The following is an 11,079-nucleotide window of genomic DNA, read 5'->3' as shown; positions in this document are numbered from 1 at the left end:
AATGTGCATATCAATAAGATGGCCACCTTCCTTTGCTTTGTAATTCTTATCCTTATTGAAATTAGGATCAAAGTGCTTAGCTAGGACCGTGACTAGGCCGCCATTGACAATAACGGTCGTGCCCTTCTTCCCATTATCAACATTAAGCCATCTATCAACCAATAGCCTCAAAGAATTGTAAGGCTTGGTGTGAATTCTTCCGATATTCAAAGCCGATTCAAGGAGAATAAAATCGAGTCTTGTGAAATGATTGGTGTCTTTCCTAGCAATTATGGTATTTCCCACAACCTTGTGCCATACTCTTATGCCCGGATGATGGACCAAAAGAGCACGACATGCATGAAAATCCTCAAATTTCTTCCCGGAGATTGCCTCCCAAAGAGGTTCGGGGTCATACTTTCCATAACTCTTGAAATAACTTTCCTCATCACTAAGACCCAAAATTTCACCCAATTCCTTAAAGGTAATGCGTCTACTAACATTAGCTAGACGAAACTCGATATTTTCCCTATTCTCAACTTTGGTGACTTTCAAGGAACTTAAAAATTCCAAGACAAGGGAGGGGTATGTCAATTCCTTTGTTTCAAACAATTTCTCCAACCCCATGGCTTTGAAAAAGGCTTTTGTTTGTTCAAGAACACCCAATTTTTCCAAGGCATCTTTACATATGAATTTGGTGGATTGAATAGATTTCATAGCAAACTTGACAAAGGTATTTCTATGGGTATCGGAAATAAAAGTTACCTCCGGATAATGCAAAAGTTGATTAATTACCGGAGTAGAGGATGTTGATGGTCCCATAGAAGGTTGTTGTTGTTGTTGCACTTCCAAGTTTGGTGTTGCCACCACCATAGCCAAAGCTTTCTTTGTTTGAAGAGCCTTTTGCCTTTGTGAGACTGCCTTAGCCTTTGGTGCCTTTGTTGCCTTTGTTGCACCCTTAGTTCTTGCCATTGATGAGCTTAACCAAGAAAAGAATGAAAAATCTTCAATTTGTAGTATGCCCAAATCGATTTGAAGGTGAAAGGCTTTGCCTTTATGAAAACAAAAATCGACTCAAAGGTTGAAGATTTTGTTCTTGATTTTGATTTTTGTTGAAGAAGGAGTGATTAAATTGTTGTGGGAAGGATGGTTTGATTTGTTTTTGTTGAATGTTGTTGAGGGTTTTTGTTTTTATGATGGAGAGGATGAGGGTTTTGATGTTGTGGGTAGTGTTTATGAATGAATGAATGAAGGTGGGAGGGGTTATAAAGAGGCCGAAATTTTCAAAACTGCAGGGGCAATCCGTGCGGATTAGGCTCAATCCGTGCGGATTCTGCTTCTTCAATCTTTGCAAAAGCTCGCCTAAAGACGGGCGGATTTGGTACAATCCGCTCGGATTTGCTGAACACGGGACGGGCGGATTTCTTCAAAGACGGACGGATTTCAGTCCAGAGATTTTTGCTTGTTTTCTTCAGCAGTGCAAAGACGGGCGTCTTTTTTACAAGACGGCCGGATTCTTCAAGACGGGCGGATTTTTGGAATCCGCTCGGATTCTTTGACGATCAAGAAAATTCCAAAATTCAGCTCGATTCAAGACGGGCGTCTTTTCCGCAGGGGCGCTCGGATTGCATAAGACGGGCGGATTTCTCTGGAATCCGCTCGGATTCTTCCCGTGTACACGTTGATTCCATCCGTGCACAGCGCATTCCCTTTTTCATTCCTCCATTCTTTCTTTCAAGGCTTGTGTTCTTCATTGTGGGGGCATTACTAAGGCATGGATAGCCTAGGCAATTGCCATCCCCACACTAAGGTAAAGCACTACACATCAATTGAAGTTGTTAGTTCCTCCCTCACTTCTCTCTTACTTGACAATTATTTTGATCAAAGTAAATAAAAATCCAAAAATGACAAAAATGCAATACAAGAATTGAAATGTAAGTTAGGGAGTTAGAAATATTTACAAGTGGTGGTTTAGGGAGGACTCCACCAAACTCTCATTCTTGATGAGATGTCAAGGGGGCATGTTCAAGGTGTTGTTGATGTTGCTCAACACCTTGAAGAAGTAATCAAAAGTTTGTTCATTATTATGGTAGAGGTCCTCAATAGACCGCGGCCCTTGTTGTTGATCATGATCGATGGCATGCCCAATGTAGGGATTAAAAATCCCTTCAAACTCGTCGTCCCAAAGACCACAAACTTCATTGAGTTGATCATTGAAAATCTCTTGCTTAGATGGAGACAACTCTCCCTATTTCTTCTCTTGGCCAATGAGGCCATCCTCTTCTTCCTTGGTTGATTTTGATGAGCCTTGCAAGCTCTCCTTGTCACAATTCACTTGCTCTTTGAATGGAGCATCTTCAATTTTCTTCCTCCATTGGAGTTCCGATTTCTCCCTTTCATCTTTTCGGCTATAATGATCAATCATGAAACATGGCTCATGCAAACGAGGAGCTCTCATGGTCTTGTCAAGATTAAAAGTTATGCTTTCATCTCCCACTTCTAGAGTGAGCTCTCCATGTTTCACATCAATCACCGCACCCGCGGTGTGTAGGAAAGGTCTTCCTAGGAGGATTGGAATGTTGGAATCTTCCTCCATATCAACAATGACAAAGTCCACCGGGATGAAAAACTTCCCAATTCGCACGGGGACATCTTCCCATATCCCTAATGGTGTCTTCGTTGATCTATCGGCCATTTGGAGTGTGATGTTGGTGCATTTAAGCTCTCCCATTCCCAACCTTTTACTCACCGAGTACGGCATGACACTCACACTAGCCCCTAGATCACATAAGTCTTTGTTGATCGTCGTGTCGCCAATGGTACACGGTATTGAGAAGCTTCCCGGATCCTTTAACTTTGGAGGTGAACTCCCTTGAAGTATTGCACTACTCACCTTAGTGAAGGCGATAGTCTCAAGTTTCCGGGTCGACTTCTTCTTTGTGAGGATATCTTTCATGTACTTTGCATAGGCCAGAACGTGGTTGATTAATTCCGTGAAAGGAATTGAGACTTCTAAATTCTTCACAATTTCCATGAACTTTCCAAGTTGATCATCAAATTTGGGTTTGGCTTGACGACTTGGAAAAGGAAGTCTAATCACAATGGGCTCCTTCTCTTTGGCCTTGTCTTCATTTTTCTTTGAACTTTCTTCTTTTGATGATTCTCCATCTTTGGAGTTTTGCACCATTTCTTCCTTTTCACTAGCTTCCACAACTTTATCCTCAACTTGCTTCTTCGGTGCTTCATACCTTATACCACTCCTCAAGTGAATGGCACTAACCGTTTCATGTCTAGGGGGATTACTTTGAGGTGGTAATTGCCCCTTTTGTCTTTGTGAGCTTGAAGATGCTAGTTGAGTCAATTGTGTTTCCAACATCTTGGTGTGAGCTAGAATGTTGTTGATGGTGGTTTCTTTTGCTTGGCTATCTTTTTGCATTTGGGTGAAAAATTCTTGTTGATTCTTTTGCATTTGGAGGACCGCTCTTTGGACATCAAAGCCTTGGTCAATTTGGTGATTGTATGGATTTTGATTTTGGTAACCTTGGTTTTGATTGTAAAAGGGTCTTTGATTTTGGTTTCTCATGGGTGGTGGAGTGTATGTTGTTTGAGGGTTTTGAACATTTTGGCTTTTGTATGAGAGATTTGGATGGAACTTGGTGTTTTCATTGTAAAAATTTGAATAAGGGGTACCACTTTTGTAAGCTTGGAAAGCGTTAACTTGTTCGGTTGTTCCCCTACACTCACTTGGGTCATGACCCAAAGTTCCACAATTCTCACATATCCCACTTGGGATTGATGAGGATGCCGTCATGGCATTGACATGATGCTTTGATGATTTTGAGTTTTCCTCAAGTCTAGCCATAGCTTGTTCAAACTTCAAGTTGATTGTGTCAATGTGAGCACTAAGTTGAGCACCCAATTGAGTAACGGAGTCCACTTCATGCTTTCCTCCTCTAGTAGCCTTGCGAGGTCTACTATATTGTGAATTATGGACCGCCATTTCCTCAATCTTGTTCCATGTTTGATTGTCATCAACTTCGGTGATAATTCCATTTGATCCCATATTGAGAATGTTCCTAGAATCTTCATATAAACCATTCCAAAATTGTTGCACCAAAAACCATTCGCTAAGTCCATGGTGAGGACATGAGCGACAAATTCCCTTGAACCGCTCCCAAGCTTCATACAAAGACTCTTCATCCCTTTGCTTAAAACCCGTAATTTGAGCTCTTAGCATGTTGGTCTTTTCCGGTGGGTAGAATTTTTTGTAGAAAGCTAGAGCCAACTTCTTCCAAGAATCTATTCCAAGGGTGGCCTTATCAAGGCCCTTCAACCATTGCTTTGCGGTGCCGATTAAGGAAAAAGGAAATAAGACCCATCTAATTTGGTCTTGAGTCACGCCCGTTTGAGAGATAGCATCACAATAATCGCAAAAGGTTTCCATATGAGAATGAGGGTCCTCACTAGGCATTCCCCCGAATTGGCTCCTCTCAACTAGTTGGATGAAGGCGGACTTGGCAATAAAATTTCCGGTGAGATGTTGCGTTGTAGGAGTACCATTTGGTAGATTCTCCTCGGTGGGTACGGAGTGTGACGAGAATTTTGGCATTGTAGGTGGATTTTGTGGGGTATTGTGTAATGGGTTTTCTTCTCCTTCTATTGCGAAAGGATTGACAAACTCACTAGTGGGTTGAACAACACTTCTCAAATTCCTCCTAACAAGTCTCCTATTGTTCGTCAAGGTTCTTTCGATTTCACGGTCAAAAGGTAACAAATCACTTGGTAACCTTCTAGACATGCAAAATATCAAACAACTTAAAAACAATTAGAACAAACCTTGAGGATTTTTACTTCCTCAAGGCGAAGAAAGACACAACTAATAACAAAAAGGAAATCTAAATCAAACAAACACCGTCCCCGGCAACGGCGCCATTTTTGATCGGTCCGTTTCGTATTCACAAATAAATAGATGTGGTCGTTGGTCACGGTCGAATCAAAACACAATTTATAGCTTAACAAGCAACTCTACAATTAGTAAAGAGGCAAGTAAAGGTCGGATCCCAAGGGACGGGAGTTGAAATGAGATTTCTATTGTAACTAGTGGTGTCTAAGGGGTGTCACAAATTGGGTTGATGTAGAAGGCTACTAAACTAGAATAACAATGAAAATAAACAAGCAAGATGAATAAAAAGAGGTGTAAACAATTGATTAAAGGCACTAGGGTGTCATGGGATCATAGGGGAATCATGGGATATGATCATACAAACATGTTCTCAAATTATAAGCAAGCAATTATTGTTGTGATGGATTGAGTTGGGTTATATCTTACAATCCTAGGAAAGTTTGGGTCCCGGGCCGAATCGATTAGATTGTACAACACCTACAAGTCGACTTAATCTTCCCTACTCAACAACATGCATGGTCTAATGAGACTCGAGTTGGGTTATGTCTTACAAGCCTCATTGAAAAGATAGGAGATGATAGTAAATGCAAGGATTCATAGGCTTAGCATTTCATCAAATATAACATGTGCATGAGTTGAGATCAAAACAAGCAAGCAAATAAGATATGAAAGCATATTAATTTAAGCATGAATCATTCCCCATGTTGGTTTCCCCTAATCACCCATTAACCCTAGCTAAGAGACTACTCACTCATTATCATGTTGATCATGCTAGTAAGGTTGTCAATCATACCAACAATATGAAACATGATGAATAAATGAAAGTAATTAACAATAATTAAAAAGGGATTAAGAGATTATACCTACTAATGATTCCAATAGTAAAGCAAGAATAATAGAAGTACTTGAATGCTAGATTGAGAGGTTGTCAATCTCCCAATAATAACCCAAATAATCTTCAATTACCCAAAATAAAGGATGAACAAAAGAGAGATTAAAGAACTAAAACTTGGATTAAAACTTGATTAATACTTGATTACAATATTGAAGAGAGATTTGATTGATATTAACTACACTAATTATTGATAAGAAGAACATGCCCCTCTAATTAGACTAATGGGGTATTTATAGTGAAAATTAGGGAGGATGCATTAGGGTTAACTAAGGGTTAAACTAGTAATTACACTTTTTAAGTTGAGCAAGGAGAAGCCGGTATTTTTGGAGAGAAGGGCTTCTCTTTTCGTAGCTTGAAGAAGACAACCCGTGCTGTGAAGGAATCCGGGCGGATTAGGGTCGGGACGGCCGGATTTGGGCGATGGAATCCGAGCGGATTCTGGGGAATCCGGGCGGATTGCTGAGGGGGAATCCGAGCGGATTCCAGCTGGGACGCTCGGATTGTGCAAGGGCAGGACGGGCGGATTGTTGACAATCCGCTCGGATTGTCAGTCAGCGTGGTAACTCCTTCTTTTCTTCCCTTTTCTTCATAAATTCCTTGGGGATTTCCTTGGGGACTCAAGGATCTTTTCTCAACATTGCTCTTCTACTATGATATGTACAAAGGCCTTCTAATCTTGTCCCTCCTTGATGCTTGGTCATTGAATTTGATCAATTTAGTCTTGATTTGCCATGAAAATGCAAGATTCTTACTCCTTTCCTACCAAGGGATCAAAATCTCAAAGAATATGCAAAACAAAGAACTAAAGATAATAAATGACCCAAATAAGCACTAAAAAGCATGGAAACAAGGGTAATTCGGGGGCTAAATATGCGCCAATTATGGTCACATCAATCGTTCAACCAAAAGTCTTAGAGCATTGTATGGCTTGGTAAATTCCCTCCCTATGATCAAGGTTGACTCAAGAAGAATACAATCGAGCTTGGTAAGATGATTTGTGCCATTTCTAGCTATCAAAGTATTCCCAATGACCTTATGCCATACTCTAATGCCCGGATGGTGGACTAGGAGAGCACGACAATCATGAAAGCGTACGAATTTCTTTCCGTAAATTGCCATCCAAAGAGGAGCGAGGTCATACTTGATAGGAGTCTTTGTATATTTCGGGTCATCACTAAGGCCTAATATCTTACCCAATTCGCCATAAGTTATGCGTCTATCAACATTTTCAAGACGAAACTCGATGTTGGTTCGAGTCTCCACCCTTGTGACTTTCAAAGAACTTAAAAATTCCAAGGTGAGGGAGGGGTATGTCAATTCTTTTATCGTAAACAATTTACCCAATCCCATAGACTCAAAGAAGGTTTTGGTTTGTTCAAGAACACCCAATTTTGACAATGCATCTTCACAAATAAACTTAGTAGGAATGATGGTTTTCTTAGCAAAGAGAATGAATTTCTCCCTATGAGGGTCGGAAGTGAAAGTTATCTCCGGATAATTGGATAATTGTTCAATGACCGGAGTTGTTGATGTTGTAGCTTCCATAGGGGGACCTTGTTGTTGAACCTCCAACCTTGCCTCATGGACTACCAATGCCTTTGACAATTGTTTTGCTTGAAGAGCTAGTTGCCTTTTGGAAAGTGTCTTCTTTGGGGGTGCCTTGTTACCTCCTTTAGTTCTTGCCATTCTCCTTTGCTTGATTACACCAATGAAAGATTTAAATCTTCAATTTTTAGTTATACCCAAATCGATTTAGGATGAATGAATGTTGCTTTGTATCCTAAAAATCGACACAAAGGTTAAAGATTTATGTGTTGAATCACTTGTTGTTGCAAAAGGAGTGATTAATTTTTGTTGTGAGGAAGTTTGGATTTGATTTTGTTGAGTTTGGTTGAGGAAATTTGATTTTGTTGATGGAGAGGATGAGGGTTTTTGGGGTTTTTGGGTAGTGGGTAGTGTTTGTATGTTGAAGAAATGAGAATGAATGGGAGAAAAGGGGTTTAAATGAACCGTTATATTTGAAAGTGCAGCAGAGGACGAGCGGACCAGGCATCGGGACGGGCCGATTCTTCAATGTTTGGCCCAGGAAAAGACGCCACACGACGAGCGTCTTTCTTCTAAGACGAGCGGATTCTTTGTGGAGGGAGGAGCGTCTTTCTATGTGGACGCTCGGATTCCTTTACAGAGAAATTCCCAGATTTTTGCTTATTGAAAAGACAAGCGTCTTCTGTGAAGGACAGCCGTCCAGAATGAGACGAGCGGATTCTCAGCTGAGACGCTCGGATTCTTTTACAAACCAGTTTTTTGTATTCTGCAGCTCTACCAGACGAGCGTCTGGTGACCTTGGACGCTCGGGTTCTTCAGGACGAGCGGATTCTCCATTTGGACGCTCAGATTCCTCCTTGACCACACGGATTCTGGTCCATCCGTGGGTACTTCGTAACCCGTGTCATTTTCATTCTTCAATTCTCGTATTCTTCATTGTAGGGCCACTAAAAAGGCATGAATAGCCTAGGCAACTGCTATCTCCACACTAAGGTAAAGCACTACACATCAATAAAATCATGAGTCCCTCCCTAACTTCTCTCAAAATGATGAATATCTTGATCAAGGCACCAAAAATAAATCCAAGAATGACAAAAATGCAATGTAATAATTGAAATACAAGTTAGGGAGTTCGAATATTTTCAAATGGTGGTTTAGGGAGGACTCCGCCAAACTCTCATCCAATGTGAGATGTCAAAGGGGCATGTTCAAGGTGATGTTGATGTTACTCAACACCTTGAAGAAGTAGTGGAAAGCTTGCTCATTATCATGATAAAGGTCCTCAATAGATTTTTGCACTTGTTGTTCTCCATGATGGTCTTGGTTCATAGCATTACCAATATAGGGATTGAATATCCCTTCGAACTCATCATCCCAAAGACCACAAACTTCGTCTACTTGATCATTAAAAATTTCTTGAGTTGATAGAGACAACTCTCTTTCTTTCTTGTCTTGGCCAATGAGGCCATCTTCTTCACTTGTCATGGGTGAGCTTTTCAAGCTCTCATTGCTTCTATTTCCTTGCTCTTTTTATGGAGCATCATCCACTCTCTTTTTCCATTGAAATTCCAACTTCTTCCTATCATCCTTCCGGCTATAGTGGTCAACCATATAACATGGCTCATGCAATCGGGGAGCTCTCATGGTCTTGTCAAGATTAAAAGTGATGGTTTCATCTCCCACTTCAAGGGTGAGTTCTCCATGCTTCACATCGATCACTGCTCCCGCGGTGTGCAAGAAAGGTCTTCCTAAGATAATAGGAATGTTGGAGTCTTCTTCCATGTCAACAATAACAAAATCCACCGGGATGAAGAATTTTCCAATTCTCACGGGAACATATTCCCATACCCCTAAAGGTGTCTTTGTTGATCTATCCGCCATTTGAAGTGTGATGTTGGTACATTTGAGTTCTCCCATTCCTAGCCTCTTTCTAACCGAATATTGCATGACACTAACACTTGCCCCAAGGTCACATAGAGCTATGTTGATTGTAGTGTCACCAATAGTGCATGGAATGGAGAAACTTCCCAGATCCTTGAGTTTTGGAGGTGAACTCCCTTGAAGTATGGCACTACTCACCTTAGTGAAGGCAATAGGCTAAAGCTTCCGGATTGATTTCTTCTTCGTAAGGATGTCCTTCATGTACTTTGCATAGGCCGGAACGTGATTGATCAATTCCGTGAAAGGAATCGAGACTTCTAAATTCTTCACAATTTCCATGAATTTTCCAAGTTGGTCATCAAAATTAGGCTTAGCTTGACGACTCGGGAATGGAAGTCTAATCAAAATGGGCTCCTTCTCTTTGGCCTTTTCATCACTTTTCTTTGAAACTTCTCGATTGGTGGGTTCTTCTTCCCTTGAGTTTTGCACAACTCTTTCCTTATCACTAGTTTCCACAACTTCATCCTCAACTTGCTTCTTTGGTCCTTCATATCTCGTACCACTCTTCAAGTGAATGGCACTAACCGTTTCATGTCTTGGGGGATTACTTTGAGGTGGTAATTGCCCCTTTTGTCTTTGAGAGCTTCAAGATGCTAGTTGGGTCATTTGAGTTTCCAACATTTTTGTGTGGTCTAGGATGTTGTTGATGGTGATGTCTTTTGCCTGGCTATATTTTTGCATTTAAGTGAAAAATTCGTGTTGATTCTTTTGCATTTGCAGGACCGCTTTTTGAACATCAAAACCTTGGTCATTTTGTTGATTGTATGGAGTTTGATTTTGATAACCTTGGTTTTGGTTGAAAAAGGGTCTTTGATTTTGGTTTCTCATGGGAGGTGGGGTGTATGTTGGTTGAGGGTTTTGGACATTTTGGCTTTTGTATGAGAGATTTGGGTGGAATTTGGTGTTCTCATTGTAATAGTTGGAATAAGGGGTACCACTTTTGTATGCTTGAAAAGCATTCACTTGCTCATTTGTTCCCCTACATTCACTTTGGTCATGTCCCAAAGTTCTACAATTCTCACATATCCCACTTGGGATTGATGAAGATGCCACCATGGCATTAACATGATACTTTGGTGATTTTGAGGCTTCTTCAAGCTTAGCCATAGCCTTCTCAAACTTCAAGTTGATGGTATCAATATGAGCACTAAGTTGAGCACCCAATTGAGTAATAGAGTCTACTTCATGCTTTCCTCCTCTAGTAGCCTTGCGAGGTCTACTATATTGTCAATTATGGACCGCCATTTCCTCGATCTTGTTCCAAGTTTGATTATCGTCAACTTCGGTGAACATCCATTTGATCCCATGTTGAGAATGTTTCTTGAGTCTTCATAAAGAGCATTCCAAAATTGTTTTACCAATAACCACTCGCTAAGTCCATGATGAGGACATGAGCGACAAATTCCTTTGAATCGCTCCCAAGCTTCATACAAAGATTCTTCATCCCTTTGCTTAAAACTCGTAATTTGAGATCTTAGCATGTTAGTCTTTTCCGGAGGGTATAATTTTTTGTAGAAAGTTAGAGCCAACTTCTTCCAAGAGTCAATTCCAAGAGTAGCTTTATCAAGGCTTTTCAACCATTGTTTTGCGGTGCCAATTAGAGAAAAAGGAAATAAGACCCATCGAATTTGGTCTTGAGTTACTGCGGTTTGTGAAATCGCATCACAATAGTCACAAGAAGTTTCCATGTGGGAATGAGGGTCTTCACTAGGCATCCCCCCAAATTGGCTCCTTTCAACTAATTGGATAAATGCGGATTTTGCAATGAAATTTCCGGTTAAGTGTTGTGGTGTGGGAGTACCATTGGGTAGGTTCT

At 40.7% G+C, this 11,079-nt stretch overlaps 2 non-coding genes across 2 annotated transcripts; both read left to right on the top strand.

Annotated features, from left to right (window-relative positions):
- Positions 1 to 4,109: 4,109 nt before the first annotated feature.
- On the top strand, positions 4,110 to 4,216 carry LOC141654311 (small nucleolar RNA R71). Its single transcript, XR_012547872.1, has one exon. It is a non-coding gene; the product is annotated as a small nucleolar RNA R71 (small nucleolar RNA).
- A 6,421-nt stretch (positions 4,217 to 10,637) lies between these two features.
- On the top strand, positions 10,638 to 10,744 carry LOC141654221 (small nucleolar RNA R71). Its single transcript, XR_012547785.1, has one exon. It is a non-coding gene; the product is annotated as a small nucleolar RNA R71 (small nucleolar RNA).
- The last annotated feature ends 335 nt before the right edge of the window (positions 10,745 to 11,079 follow it).

The sequence above is a fragment of the Silene latifolia genome, chromosome 4, assembly GCF_048544455.1.
Source record: "Silene latifolia isolate original U9 population chromosome 4, ASM4854445v1, whole genome shotgun sequence".
Lineage (NCBI taxonomy): Eukaryota > Viridiplantae > Streptophyta > Magnoliopsida > Caryophyllales > Caryophyllaceae > Silene > Silene latifolia.
This window is presented reverse-complemented; position numbering and strand designations above follow the sequence as displayed.